The sequence below is a fragment of the Pantherophis guttatus genome, chromosome 1, assembly GCF_059756535.1.
Source record: "Pantherophis guttatus breed Tessera chromosome 1, ASM5975653v1, whole genome shotgun sequence".
Taxonomy (NCBI): Eukaryota; Metazoa; Chordata; class Lepidosauria; order Squamata; family Colubridae; genus Pantherophis; species Pantherophis guttatus.
In genome coordinates, this window is record NC_142063.1 from 11,524,053 (window position 1) to 11,538,856 (window position 14,804).

The following is a 14,804-nucleotide window of genomic DNA, read 5'->3' on the forward strand; positions in this document are numbered from 1 at the left end:
AAGGGGAGCCCCATGTAGAGAGTGTTACAGTAGTCTAGACGTGACGTGACGAGGGCATGAGTGACCGTGCGCAGGGCATCCCAATCCAGAAAGGGAAGCAACTGGTGAATCAGACACACCTGATAAAAAGCTCCCCTGGCTACGGCCGTCATATGATCTTCCAAAGACAGCCGTGCATCCAGGAGAACAGACCAAGTTGCGCACCCTCTCTGAGGGGGCCAGAATCTCGCCCGCCCCCCCCCCAATAGTCAGCGATGGAACCAGCTGACTTTACCGGGATGCCAGGAACCATAGCCACTCGGTCTTGGAAGGGTTGAGTCTGAGCTCGTTCCTCCCCATCCAGAGACTGGACAGCCATTTGTGCAGCATAGGTATAGACCAGAGTTCCCTGCTTGGACAGAGGGTTGGACTAGATGACCTCCAAGGTCCCTTCTTTCCACTCGTACGATTCTGTGTCGTATGTTCCTCTGTTTTAACTGCAGATCCATGGGAGGGAATCCTTCCGTCTGAAAGGGAGAACAGGAAAGCGTGGAATCGGAGACGCTCTCCCTGGGAGAGAGGCTTGCCATGTTGGAAAAAGGTCTTCCTTTCTCTGTTGCTTGTCATTATTTTTTGATTACTAAGTTGTTTCGCGCCCTGGACCACAAGCCTCCTGCCCTGATGGTCTCCTGGCCCTCAACCTTAATTGCATCCTAGAATTATAATTCCCTACCAACTTCAATTAGCGGTTTAATTAGTCAATTATACTGAGAACAGCAGCGTTTCGGAGAACAGGTGTGAAGTTTTGGGCCGAAGCCAAGAAGGTTGTAATTCTTTAACCCAATGCAATTTACACCTTGTGTTAGGATATAATACAATTATAATCCTAAACTAAGGGCAGTCTTTTGTTGCTGTTGTTGTTAATTTTGGGAGCACCAAGAAAAATCACCCTAGATTTTTTTTTTTCCTGGAACCAACTAGATCCCGTGGCAAAATTGAACACAGATAGTCCTCGATGTACGACTACAATTAAACCAGTGATGAAATCCAATTTTTTTTACTACCGGTTCTGTGGGAGTGGCTTGGTGGGCGTGGTGTGGCTTGGTGGGTGTGGCTTGGTGGGCGTGGCAGGAGAAGGATACTCGGTGGTGGGTTTCAAATTTTTTTACTACCGGTTCTGTGGACGTGGTTTGGTGGGCGTGGCATGGCTTGGTGGGCGTGGCAGGGGAAGGATACTGTAAAATCTCCATTCCCACCCCACTCCAGGGGAAGGATACTGTAAAATCTCCATTCCCTCCCCAATCCAGGAGAAGGTTACTGCAAAATCCCCATTTCCTCCCAGTCAGCTGGGACTCGGGAGGCAGAGAATAGATGGGGGCAGGGCCAGTCAGAATTTTTACTACCAGTTCTCCGAACTACTCAAAATTTCCGCTACCGGTTCTCCAGAACTGATCAGAACCTGTGGAAACCCACCTCTGAGGATACTGCAAAATCCCCATTCCCTCCCCATTCCTGGGGGAAGGATATTCCCACCCCCACTCTGGGGCCAGCCAGAGGTGGTATTTGCTGGTTCTCCGAACTGCTCAAAATTTTCGCTACCGGTTCTCCAGAACCTGTCAGAACCTGCTGGATTTCACCCCTGAATTAAACCAAAATAAACCAAAGAGCTTTGGTGGCGCAATGGTTAGAGTGCGGTACTGCAGGCTACTTCTGCTGCCTGCCGGCTGCCTGCAATTTGGCAGTTCGATTCTCACCAGGCTCAGGGTTGACTCAGCCTTCCATCCTTCCGAGGTGGGTAAAATGAGGACTCCGGTTGTTGGGGGCAACAGGCTGACTCTATAAAACGCTTAGAGAGGGCTATAAGTCTAAGTGCTAAGTGGGAAGGGAGGGAGGGAGGGAGGGAGGGAGGGAAGGAAGGAAGGAAGGAAGGAAGGAAGGAAGGAAGGAAGGAAGGAAGGAAGGAAGGAAGGAAGGAAGGAAGGACCGTGATGGCACAGTGGTGAGAATGCAGTATTTCATGTTGACTCTACTCACTGCCATCAGTTCGATCCTGACGGGCTCAGGGTTGACTCATCCTTCCATTCTTCTGAGATCGGCAAAATGAGGACCCAGATTGTTGGGGGGACAAGAGGCTCACTCTGTAAACTGCTTAGAGAGGGATGTAAAAGCACTGTAAAGTGGTATACAAGTCTAAGTGCTAAGTGCTATTTCCATTGCTAAGCAAGAGTTTCTTTCATCAAAAGCATTGTTCTGTTTAGTAACATCGTTTTGATTTGATTTTTTTGCTAAAAGGCCTGCGTGCAATTTTTTCCATCTTCTTTCGCAAGAAAAATCCTCATTACAGGCAGTCCTTGACTTACGACCACAACTGAGCCCAAAATTTCTGTTGCTAAGCTAACAAAAAAAAAAAACTGTTCGGCAAGAATTGCCCTCCTTTTGCGACCTTTCTCGCCACCGCTGTTAAGCGAATCAATGCAGTTGTTGAGTTAATGACACGGTTGTTAAGCGAATCCGGCTTGCCCGCTGATTTTGCTTGTCGGAAGGTCGTAAAAGGGGATCACGTGACCCCAGGACACTGCGATTGTCATAAAGATGAGTCAGTTGCCACGTGTCTGAATTTTGATTGTGTGACCAACGGGGAGGCTGCAACAGTTGTGTGGAAAGTCAATCATAAGTCCCTTTTTTTTCAGTGCTGCTATAATTTCCAACGGTCACTAAATGAATGGTTGTAAGTAGAGGATTCTCTCTATATTATATAGGAAACTAGCTGATAACCCGATGTTGCCCGGGTATTTATTTATCCCAGTCCTGCCTTTGAGGTGATTATCTAACCTCTCTTTTAAACTTTTTTTAAAAATTTCTAAATTTTAAATTTGTCTTATGAATTTGGGGTGTTTTAAATTTTGTTTTCTGGGCCAATTATTTAATTGTATTTTAATGGTTCTTTAGCATTTATATTATATGTATTTTATTTGGCTGTTCACTGCTCTGAGTCCTTCGGGAGAAGGGCGGTATACAAATTTAATAAATAAAAATAAAATTAAATAAATCTGCATTAGCAGGCACCTCCCCTGACAACTTGCCCTCTTTGCTTGAAGCTGAGGGCCTAGGGTGTTTGTTTGTTTGTTTGTTTGTTTGTTTAAGAACCAATCCCCCTTACCAGAGGGAGCCCCCTTGTGGAGTACTGTGAAGCCATTACCATGGCAACTCCACTGTGCTGTACAGTAGAAGCCATTTTAAGGCACAACAGGCTGTATCTTAACAGAACTTGAATCCAAAATGCACACTATCACTGTCAAAAGTACTGTGATTTGACACGATAGATATAATTCATTCCTTTTCATTTCAGCGGCCCAGGCGTTCCAGAGTTATGCTGGAACACACACACATAGACATAAAAACATTCCCCCACCCCAAGGGGTGTTAAAGGTATCTTCCTCCCCCCCACAGTATTTCTTTCCAGAGAGTAAGTCATCTGTGTACCAAGTTTGGTTGAAATTGCTCAAGGCATTCCAGAGTTATGCTGGAACATACACACCAGGGGTGGGTTCTACTTACCTTTACCACCAGTTCTCAACGGGATAGTGCGCACACACTCGCTACGCTCGTGCGCGCGCCTTGCTTCTGCGCATGTGCAGATCGCTGATGACAACATCTGGGGCGGTGGGCGGGGCTTCCCACAAGTTTTACTACCAGTTCTTGCAAACTGGTCCAAACCAGTTCGGCCGAAGAGGTTGTAGAAAAAATGCTTTTAAAAGTTTTTTTTTTAAAAAGTTGGCCACGCCCACCTAGTCACATTACCACCCCCCCAAGCCACACCCACAGAACCAGTCGTAACAAATTTTACATTTCACCACTGACTAGGACTGCAAACTCCCTCTCACAGTTACTATTATTGAGCCAGCGAGCAACAGGTGAGTCATTCAAGGTAGAGAAAATGGACTGAGTGATGTCCTCACACTATTCTTCTGGCCATCAGCAGGAAAGAGGAACGGCATCGATAGCACACAGCGCTCTCTGCCAATTTTCCATATTTTGAAGTTTGCAAGGTAAGATACGGTCCCATTCAGCTTTGTTTGAATTCTGCTTTTCCACAGATCATTCCTTTCCAGCTCCCCACTTTTCAGCGCGAACAATGAAATTTTTAGAAAGAAAAGAACTCCAGCTACAAATTATTCACCGTAATAGACATTTTCCTAATCCTTGAATACCATTAATGATTAAAAGACAGCAGAGACAGAGAAAGAGAGAGAGAGAGAGAGAACGAGAAGGCATAAAATCTGGCCCACGGAGCGTTTTAAGCTCATTTGAAATAATGGGTATTTCCACCATTGATAAGAAGAGCGAAAACTTTTAAATTTTGCCGACGTATTTCTGAACACTGTTGGAAGTGCCGTTTTATTGCTATGGTAGTTCCGATATTGTCTCCGTCATTGTATGTAACTTTTATAGCTGGCTCATTTTTAAATCTGAACATGTTCCCCAGTGCGATAAAGTGGGGAGACTTTTAAACTGCCCCCCCCCCAAAATAGACATTTGCACCAGTGGTGGGTTTCAAAATTTTTTACTACCGGTTCTGTGGGCATGGCTTAGTGGGCGTGGCAGGGGAAGGATACTGCAAAATCTCCTTTCTCTCCCCACTCCTGGGGGGAAGGATATTGCAAAATCTCCATTCCCACCCCACTCTGGGGCCAGCCAGAGGTGGTATTTGCCAGTTCTCCAAACTGCTCAAAATTTCCGCTACCGGTTTTCCAGAACTTGTCAGAACCTGCCCTGTCAGCTTTCATGCCTAAACTGGGACTATAACTCACTATCTCCTGGTCTATAACTCAGTATCAATTATCTTATCAATTATCGATTATCACTTATCAATTATCTTAACTTTTGTATTTGTATGTTTTTTAATTTTGGCTGTTCACCGCCCTGAGTCCCCTCTGGGAGAAGGGCGGTATACAAATTAAATAAATAAATAAATAAATAAATAAAACAAAATCTCCAAAGTCATCCAACCGGTTTTCATGCCTAAAACAGAACTAGAACTCACGGTCTCCTGGCAGCGGGCAAAGTCAGCCTGCAATACTGCAGTCTCACCTTCCTTCCTTCCTTCCTTCCTTCCTTCCTTCCTTCCTTCCTTCCTTCCTTCCTTCCTTCCTTCCCTCCCTCCCTCCCTCCCTCCCTCCCTCCCTCCCTCCCCCCCTTCCTTCCTTCCTCTCTTCCCACTAAACAAGTGGTTTACAGAGTCAGCCTCTTGTCCCCAACCACTTGAATCCACATTTTACCGACCTCGGAAGGATGGAAGGCCGAGTCAAATTTGAGCCAATCAGGATCGAACCACTGGCAGTGGGCAGGGTCTGCCTGCAGTACTGCATTCTAACCACTGTGCCATCCTGGCTCATAAACCCAAGGATTGGTCACAAGTCCCTTTTTTCAGTGCCGTTGCAACGGCAAAGTGTCACTAAACAAATGGTTGTAAATCAAAGGCTACCTATATATCTGATTGGCTCTGGGAAGGAGGGACGGGCCCAGATTCAGCCAATGAGCTTCTGGGATTGCGGAGAGACTAGAACCCAAATCTCTCCACTCCTTATCTAAAGGTAGTCCTCAACTTACGACCACAATAGGGATCCAGATTTCCATTGCAATATATCAAGCGGGGTCTCCCTTCCCATTTCCCCCCTCCCTCCTGCTTTTCTACGTCCTCCATCAAAGTCCCTATCTAACAAAATGAAATTCAATGTAGAGAAAAGTAAAGTCTTACACTGTTCTGCCCCAGCTACAGGTCCCAAGAAGTGCAGCACACACACACAGCTCCAAAAACTCCTTTTAATACAAACAGACCCTTTTCCAAATGCAGGCTTTAACCACAAATGTCTTTATCAACCTGTTATGAATTACAGAGATTAAACAAAGTCCGACAAGGGTTGGCAATCAGCCCAGAAACCAAGTTGTAACAAAAAAACTCACTCTCAAAATGCTCTGCATAGGACCAAACGTTGTTTCCAGCAACATTTGCCAGCTGTGTGCGAACTTAAATAGGCGAAGGGAATGGCCAATTAGCCCCAAGCCTTACTCTCGAGGAGACCTCCTCCTGAGTAGCCACTCCTGCCTTTTGGCAGCCCTGCATGCTCGAGCATTGAGAAGAGGCTCCTCCACTTCGCTCTCTCCACTTGAAGGAGCCTCTGGAGGTTCTGAAGGCCCTGGCTGAGTCTCTGCCTCTGCCACCACATCCTCTTCAGCCTCCTCGCTGTCCAACTCGAGTGCCGGCTGCACAGGCTGCTGGCGCGACACCACACCAGCCTCCTCCTCGTCAGGATCAGCCACAATCCACGCAGGCCGCTGGCGGGCCGCAACATACACTTAGGCAAGAAAAACCAAAAGTACACATATAGATTGGGTGAAACCAGGCTTAACAGCAGTGACTGTGAGAGGGATCTTGGAGTCTTAGTGGACAACCAGCTAAATATGAGCCAGCCGTGTGCGGCGGCAACGAAAAAAGTTAATACAACCCTAAATTGCATTAACAGAGGGATATAATCAAGATCAAGTGGTATAAGGCTTTATAGAGTGGTACTAATATTCTAGGAGTGGTAAGACCACACCTAGAATACTGCATCCAGTTTTGGTCACCACACTGTAAAAAAGATGTTGAAACTCTAGAAAGAGTGCAGAGAAGAGGAAGAAAGATGGACTGGAGGATAAAAAGTACGATGAACGGTTGCAGGAACTGGGCCTGGCTAGTCTAGTAAAGAGAAGGATCAGGGGAGACATGATAGTAGTCTTCCAATATTTGAGGGGCTGCCACAGAGAGAAGGTTGTCAAGCTATTTTCCAAAGCACCCAAAGGCCAGACAAGGAATAATGGATGGAAACTGACCAAGGAGAGATTCAACCTAGAAATGAGGAGGAACTTTCTAAGAGTGAGAACAATCAACCCATGGAACAGAAGTTGCCTTTGGAAGTTGTGGGAGCTTCACCACTGGAGGCTTTCAAGAAGAGACTGGACGGCCATCTGTCAGAAATGGTGTAGGGTCTCCTGCTTAGGCAAGGGGTTTGACTAGATGGCCTACAATGTCCCTTCCAACTCTGTTAAATAAAAATAAATAAAATAAATAATAAATAAATCAGGCCGAGGTCAAATTGACAACCTGCTTAATTGAGACAGGCCAGGTACTTCAGTCGGCCAAGGAGGTGTTTTTTTTTTTTATTGCAAAAGTTTTACAATTACATTTTCACCCCTTTTTCCCCCCCAACAAGGAGGTGTTTTCATCCAGAATCCTGGGGGGGGTAGGAAAAAATCCAAGGCGACCTTCAAAAGGCAAAGATTTAGAGCCCTGGTAGCGCAGCAGACTAAAGCACTATTATTAACATCAGCTGCCTGCAATTACTGCAAGTTCGAATCTCGCCAGGCTCAAGGTTGACTCAGCCTTCCATCCTTTCTAAGGTAGGTAAAATGAGGACCCAGTTTGTGGGGGCAATAAGCTGACTTTGTATAAATATACAAAAGTATGAAGGCTATTGCTTAACGCATTGTAAGCCGCCCTGAGTCTCCGGAGAAGGGCGGCATATAAATCAAATTAAAAAAAAAAAAAGATTTAGAGGGGGAAAAATATCCTTGAGAAGGGTTCCAGGGGACACTGGGGTTTCCGAGAAAGATGAGGAGGAAGGTTTAGCCCCGATAAAAGAGAATATTGGTAGCTCAGGGTTGAATCGTGGGGGCCTTGGTGCTTTTTTGGAACTTGATGGTTTGCGTCAGTGGTGAAATGTAAAATTTGTTACTACCGGTTCTGTGGGCGTGGCTTGGTGGAGGGGGGTTTAATATGACTGAGTGGGTGTGGCCAACTTTTTTTTAATTATTATTATTATTTTTAAAAGCATTTTTTCTACAACCTCTTCGGCTGAAGAGGCTGTAAAAAAAATGCTTTTAAAGCCTCTGACGATCGCAGCTGACTTGCCTGATCAGCAGAGGCTTTTTTTAAAAAAAATACTTATTTATTTATTTATTTTATTCAATTTATATCCCGCCCTTCTCCTAGTGGACTCAGGGCGGTGCACAGCCAGAACTAAAACACATATCAATACAAAATTTAAAATTATTAAAAGAATTAAATAACTGCGGCCCAAAAATTTAAAACATTGAAAACTAAAACCCATTAACAATTTAAAAGCTAAAAAAAAAGGAGGGGGGTGTTCACGCCAGCCCTCTTGATGGAAAAGAAAAGTTTTTAGGGCACGGCGAAAAACCCGGAGATCCGATATCCTTCGTATCTCCAGGGGCAAATTGTTCCCAGAGGGCGGGAGCTGCCACACAGAAGGCCCTCCCCCTGGGGGTCGCCAGCCGACATTGCCTGGCCGACGGCACCCTGAGGAGTCCCTCTCTGTGGGCGCGTACTGGTCGGTGGGAGGCTATCGGCGGCAGAAGGCGGTCCTGCAAATACCCAGGTCCCATGACATGGAGCGTTTTAAAGGTGGTGACCAACACCTTGAAGCGCACCCGGAAGACCACTGGAAGCCAATGCAGCTCACGCAGGAGAGGTGTCACATGGGAGCGCCCCGTCGCTCCCATAATCCCCCACGCGGCCGCATTTTAAAGCCTCTGACGATCCCAGCCGACTTGCCTGATCGGCTGAGGCTTTTTTTTCCTTTTAAAAACACTTTTTCTATAACCTCGGCCAAAGAGGTTGTAGAAAAAAATGCTTTTAAAAGCCCCTGATGATCCCAGCTAAGCCGCCCGATCATCAGAGGCTTTTTTTTTTTTTTTACTTTTAAAAGCATTTTTTTCGGCCAAAGAGGTTGTAGAAAAAATGCTTTTAAAAAGGGATTTTTGCTACCGGTTCTCCGAACCACCTGCCTCCATCGCTACTGGATCGGGTGATCCGGTCCGAACCGGGAACATTTCACCCCTGGTTTGCTTGCGGATGGGGGCTTTTTTTGACCCAACTAGGTAACATCATCAGTGCTAGAAGGAGGTGGGGTTTGTGGGGAAGGGGAGGAGGACTGTGGGTCCTTGGTGCACTCTGAACTTCTTGACGACATCTCATTATCCAACTAAGTAACATCATCAATGCTAGAAGGGAGTGGAGTTTGTGGCGAGGAGGACGACAACAACAACAACATTTGAGGGGTCCTTGTTGCTCTCTGAGCTTTTTTTTCTTTTTTCTTTTGCTTTAATTTATATGCCGCCCTTCTCCGGAGACTCAGGGCAGCTTACAATGCGTTAAGCAATAGCCTTCATACTTTTGTATATTTATACAAAGTCAGCTTATTGCCCCCACAAACTGGGTCCTCAATTTACCCACCTTAGAATGGATGGAAGGCTGAGTCAACCTTGAGCCTGGTGAGATTCGAACTTACAGTAATTGCAGACAGCCGGTGTTAATCACAATGCTTTTAGTCTGCTGAGCCACCAGGCCCGTTCTTGGCTGTTTTCTTGCAACTAAGTAATATCCAGCTAAGTAATATTAGTGCTAGAAGGGAGTGGAGTTTGTGGAGAGAAGGAGGAGGAGGAGGATGACTACGACAATAATAACAACAACAACATTTGAGGGGTCCTTGTTGCTCTCTGAGCTTGGCTGTTTTCTTGCAGACATCTCATTATCCAACTAAGTAACATCATCAATGCTAGAAGGGAGTGGAGTTTGTGGAGAGGAGGAGGAAGAGGAGAGGACTGTGGGGTCCTTGGTGCTCTCTGAACTTCTTGCAGACATCTTATTACCCAACTAGGTAACATCATCAGTGCTAGAAGTGGGTGTGACCCCAAAACAGGTACTTATATACGTGGATTCAAAGATCGGACGCCCCCTCGCCCCCAGCACAGTCACATGACTGCACTTTGGGCACTTAGCAACCAGCCCATGATTACAGGTAGTCCTTGACTTACGATCACAACGGAGCCCAACATTTTCTGTTGTTCAATGAGACATTTGTGAAGTGAGTTTTGCCCCCATTTTGACGGCCTTCCTTGCCACAATGGCTAAGCGAATCCTTGCAGTTGTTAACTTAGTAACACGGTTGTTAAGTGAATCCGGCTCCCCTGTTGAATTTGCCTCTCAGAAGGTCGCCAGAGTGGATCACCCTACGACCGCCGTAAATACGAACCAGTCGCCAAGCGTCTGAATTTTGATCATGTGACCACGGGGATGCTGCAACGGTCGTAAGTGTGACCAAACGGTCGTACGAAGTCACTTTTTTTCAGCGCCTTTGTCACTTCGAACGGTTACTAAATGAACGGTTGTAAGTCGAGGACGGGTTTTTTTGTTTTGTTTTTTTGGAGGGACATCGGCGTTTGCTTCTTTACGGCCAAAAAGACTCATTGCAGACAACGGGCTTGGTTCAAGAACCCAAGATTCGCTTAATAACCACGATGATTTGCTTAACGGCCGCCGGGTGAAAAAAAAAGTCCTAAAATTCGATTGGTTGTGCGATGATCCCGTTTAACGGCGGTCGTTCCTGGCTCGATTCTGGTCATAAGTGGAGGACGACCAGTGCATGGCCCATTTCACGGAGTTTTGCTTCTCCGAGACACACACACACACAAACCCCGTGCCGGCCTCGCCATCCGACCTCCTCCTCCTTCCCTGGCGAAGACTCATCTGTTTCCTCATTAACCCCCATGCATTATTCATCCAGGTCGGCCTCTCAGCCGGAGCCGTCAAGCCGGAAGACGGGAAACAGACGGTCGTCTTGATGTGGGAAAACGATTCAGACAAGGTGGGCTGGGGAGCTCAAGTAAACAAGGGGAGAATTGTGTGTCAGAACACAAGAGGTAAACGCTCGGTCGGGGTTGCGGGGTGTCAGGAACGGCAGGGACTTGAAAGATCTTTCTTTCTTTCTTTCTTTCTTTCTCTCTATTTCTCCCTCTTTCCTTCCTTCCTTCCTCTCTCTTCTTTCTCTCTCCCTCCCTCTCTTTCTTTCTTTCCTTCTCTTTCTTTCTTCTCTCTCTCCCTCTTTCCTTCCATCCTTTCCTCCCTCCCTCCCTCTCTCTTCTTTCTCTCTCTCCCTCCCTCCCTCTCTTTCTTTCTTTCTTTCCTTCTCTTTCTTTCTTCTCTCTCTCCCTCTTTCCTTCCTTCCTTTCCTCCCTCCCTCCCTTTCTCTCTCTTCTTTCTCTCTCCTTCCCTCCCTCTCTTTCTGTCTTTCTTTCCTTCTTTCTTTCTTCTCTCTCTCCCTCTTTCCTTCCTTCCTTTCCTCCCTCCCTCCCTTTCTCTTCTTTCTCTCTCCCTCCCTCCCTCTTTCTTTCTCTTTCCTTCTCTTTCTTTCTTCTCTCTCCCTCGTTCCTTCCTTCCTTTCCTCCCTCCCTCCCTTTCTCTCTCTTCTTTCCCCCTCCCTCCCTCTTTTTCTTCTCTCTCTCCCTTTTTCCTTCCTTCCTTCCTTTCCTCCCTTTCTCTCTCTCTTCCTTCTTCCTTTCTTCCTTCCTTCTTTCATTTCTTTCTTTCTCCCTCCCTCCCTTTCTTGCTTTCTTGCTTTTGTAGGGAAATAGTAATAAGGATATTCTAAAATATAATAATTAGTAGAAACTTGTTATTTGTTTTCTGCAACATATTGTCAGACCTTACTCTTTCTTTCTTTCTTTCTTTCTTTCTTTCTTTTTTCTTTTTCTTTCTTTCTTTCTTTCTTTCTTTTTTCTCTTTCTTTCTTTCTTTCTTTCTTTCTTTCTTTCTTCGCATTTGGTTCAGGCAATATTGTGGCCTCCTTGGATGGATTCACACTTGATTGGATTATTGGGGGGATTTGAGTGAGTTATGTTTTAATGCTATTCTGGATATTTCTTGCACATTTTTTGTAACTGTTGTGATTCGCAATACACACAAACACACCATCCTGAAACTGCTTGCTTCTCCCCCGTCCCTTCCCTTCCCTTTCTCCATCTTCTCCTTTCTCCCTTCCCTTCCTTCTCCCCATCTTTCCCTTCCCTTCTACATCCATTTATTTCCTTTCCTCTTGTCTTCCTTTTCTCCCTTCCTTCCCTCCCTCCCTCCCTCCCTCTCCTTCCCTCTCTCCATCTTTTCCTTCCCTTCTACATCCATTTATTCTCCCTTTTCTCCTTCCCTGCCTTCCCTCCCTTCCCCTCACTCTCTCCATCTTTTCCTTCCTTTTCCTCTCTCCATCTTTCCTTTCTCCCTTCCTTCTCCATCTTGCTCTTCCATATCCATTTATTTCCTTTCCTCTTTCCCTTTCCTTCCTCTCCCTCTTCTCCTTCCTTCCCTTCCCTCCCCTCCCCTCTCCATCTTTCCTTTCTCCCTTCTCTTCCTTCTCTCCCTCTTTTCCTTCTCTTCTACATCCATTTATTTCCTTTTCTCTTCCTCTCCTTTCCCTCTCCTTCCTTTCCCTTTTCTCCTTCTTTCCTTCCTTCCTTCCCTTTCCCTCTTTCTTTCCCTCCTTCTCCCGCCATCCCTCCTGCCTTTCCTTCCATCCTTTCCAGAAGCAAAAAAAAAAAAAACACGAAAAAAACCTGGGGATGGTTTTGCTTAAGCAGTGAAGGTCCAATCTTTAGCTGATGGATTTCATTTTTTTAATCTGTTTCTAGCGTAATTATCAATTATTATTTATTGACGATAGGGATTCTGGCCCTGGAACCCACAGTCAAGAAATACACTACAACCTAACTCTTGGTAGTCCCAGAAGTACTTTTTCGTTTTCCCCCAAGAGGCAACTGGACTTTCTGGGTTTTCTTTGAAGAGGTTTCGCTTCTCATCCAAGAAGCTTCTTCAGCTCTGACTGAATGGTGGGGAACGGAAGGATTTATACTCCTTGCATATGATTGAGAATCTCCATAAACAGTTAGCTCTTGGTAGGGGAGCAGTGAAGGCCTTGGAACAGGTTGTTGTGGCTCCGTTGCCTGAGCCTGGGCTATCGACAGATGCGGACTCTGAGAGTGAGGAAGAGGAGTTGGCAAGGCCTCCCGCTCCAGGACCCTCCTCTCTGGCAATGCCTCCGGAGGACACTGAAGGCCAAACGATAGGCTCAGAGCCAAGCACGTCCCCACAGCCACAGGTGGACAGTGACGAAGGAGATAAGTGCTGGCTGGACCCTCGGCAGAGGCGCAGGGAGAAGCGTGCACAGCAGAGGGGAAGGCGTGCCAGAGATTAGCTGAGTCACTGGACCACACCCCACAGGGTATAAATGTGGGTGTGGTGGCCGGTTCAGTTTGTGACGAGCAAAAACTAGAAATCATCCATGATCTCTGCGTTACTGGACTTTGCCTGCTTTATCGGACTGCATTTGGATTAATCCTTGTATTGTTGAAAACTCTGCCTGTTTTATCGGAATGCTGGCAGTCTAATCTTTGTTTTATGTGAGTAAAGTCTGAATTGGCAGTTAGCCACTGGGTTGCTGCCAGCTTTATTTTCAAAGAATTTTGTCGTGTGACTTATTAACTCCGGACTGTCTGTGGGGGTGCGTGAGTGGAACGGGGACAGAACACAGGTGTTCAGATGCTGAGATGTGTCTGCCCCTATAATGACTGGGACTGTGCAAGCCATGGTCTTCCCAATGACCCTCTATGGCAGTGAAAGTTGGGCTTTGAAGAACCAGGATAGGAAGAGTGTTGACTCTCTTGAATTTTGGGGCTGGAGAAGACTCCCAAGAAGACCATGGATGGCCAAGAAAGCAAACAGATCGATCACTGAACAAATCAATCCAGAGTTCTCATTTGAGGCACCAATGATTGGACCAATGATCCAATTATCATATTTTGAACATCTCGTAGGAAGTCCCGTCTTCCTTGAGGTCCATCAGGCTGGGAAAGATGAAAGAGAAGAGAAGAAGAGGACAACCAGCAACAAGGGGATGGACCAATGATCAGACTCCAATTATCATATTTTGGACACCTTGTAGGAAATCCCATCTTCCTTGAAAAGTCCTTCAGGCTGGGAAAAGTGGAAGGGAAGAGAAGACGAGGACAACTGTTAGGAAATGGTTATTTGTCTAACTATGTGGTCAGGCAATATATAAACCAACAATGTATGTTTGCACTCAGAAAGGTATTATATTGCTTTAAGACGGTATTGCATCATCCTGTATCCTGATTGGCTAAGCTCTGTAGCCAATATACTTAAGGGCAGTCAGGATCATGGCTTTTGTGGATACTACACCATTTTACTTGCTTATTTGCTGTAACTCTCTACCTGATCTCTCTGCATGATCACTGTTTGATCATAGCTACATGTTGCTTTCTACTATTTATTGAATGTGTTGATATTAAACTTGTTCCTGTTTTGAAACTCAAGAAGAACTGTTTTTATTGTGTATGACTACAACTGGTAAGAAGACTTTGTACTTGAAATATCCCTGGATTGATCTTTTAACTCTCGTCTTATCTGTGTATGACAACAACCAGCAACAAGGGGATGGACTCAGTTACAGTGGTGATGGGGGCATCCTTAGAAGATCCAAAGCACCAAGATGGGGATAGATCAGTGATGGCTAACCATTTCAGTGCCAAGTGCCCAAAGCATGCACGCAACCCCCGAAAATGCAATGTGCGTGTGTCCCCCGTGCATGTGCCCCTCCCCCTGAGCATGTGACCCACCCTCTGTACATGCGTGGCAGAGACCTGAAGACCAGCTGGCCAGCGAGAGGCACGCGTGCATGTGCAGTGGAGCTGAGCTGGGGTGATAGCTCACATGCCCACAGAGAGGGCTCTGTGCCATAGGTTCACCACCACTGGGATAGATCATCCTGGAGAACATCTATCCATGTGGCCTCCAAAAGTCAGCACCAACATGGTGGCACATAACCAAACAAACATGTTGCTGAGCCTTTCCCAGAGGTGGTGACATCTGGAGACTGAGGAGAAGGAGGAGGAGGAGGAGGAGGAGGAGGAGGAGGAGG

At 46.2% G+C, this 14,804-nt stretch overlaps 1 long non-coding RNA gene across 1 annotated transcript; it reads left to right on the forward strand.

Moving 5' to 3' along the window:
• Positions 1-10,537: 10,537 nt before the first annotated feature.
• On the forward strand, positions 10,538-14,194 carry LOC148116330 (uncharacterized). The gene is made up of 2 exons (XR_015733463.1): positions 10,538-10,740; positions 12,531-14,194. It is a non-coding gene; the product is annotated as an uncharacterized LOC148116330 (long non-coding RNA).
• Positions 14,195-14,804: the final 610 nt, after the last annotated feature.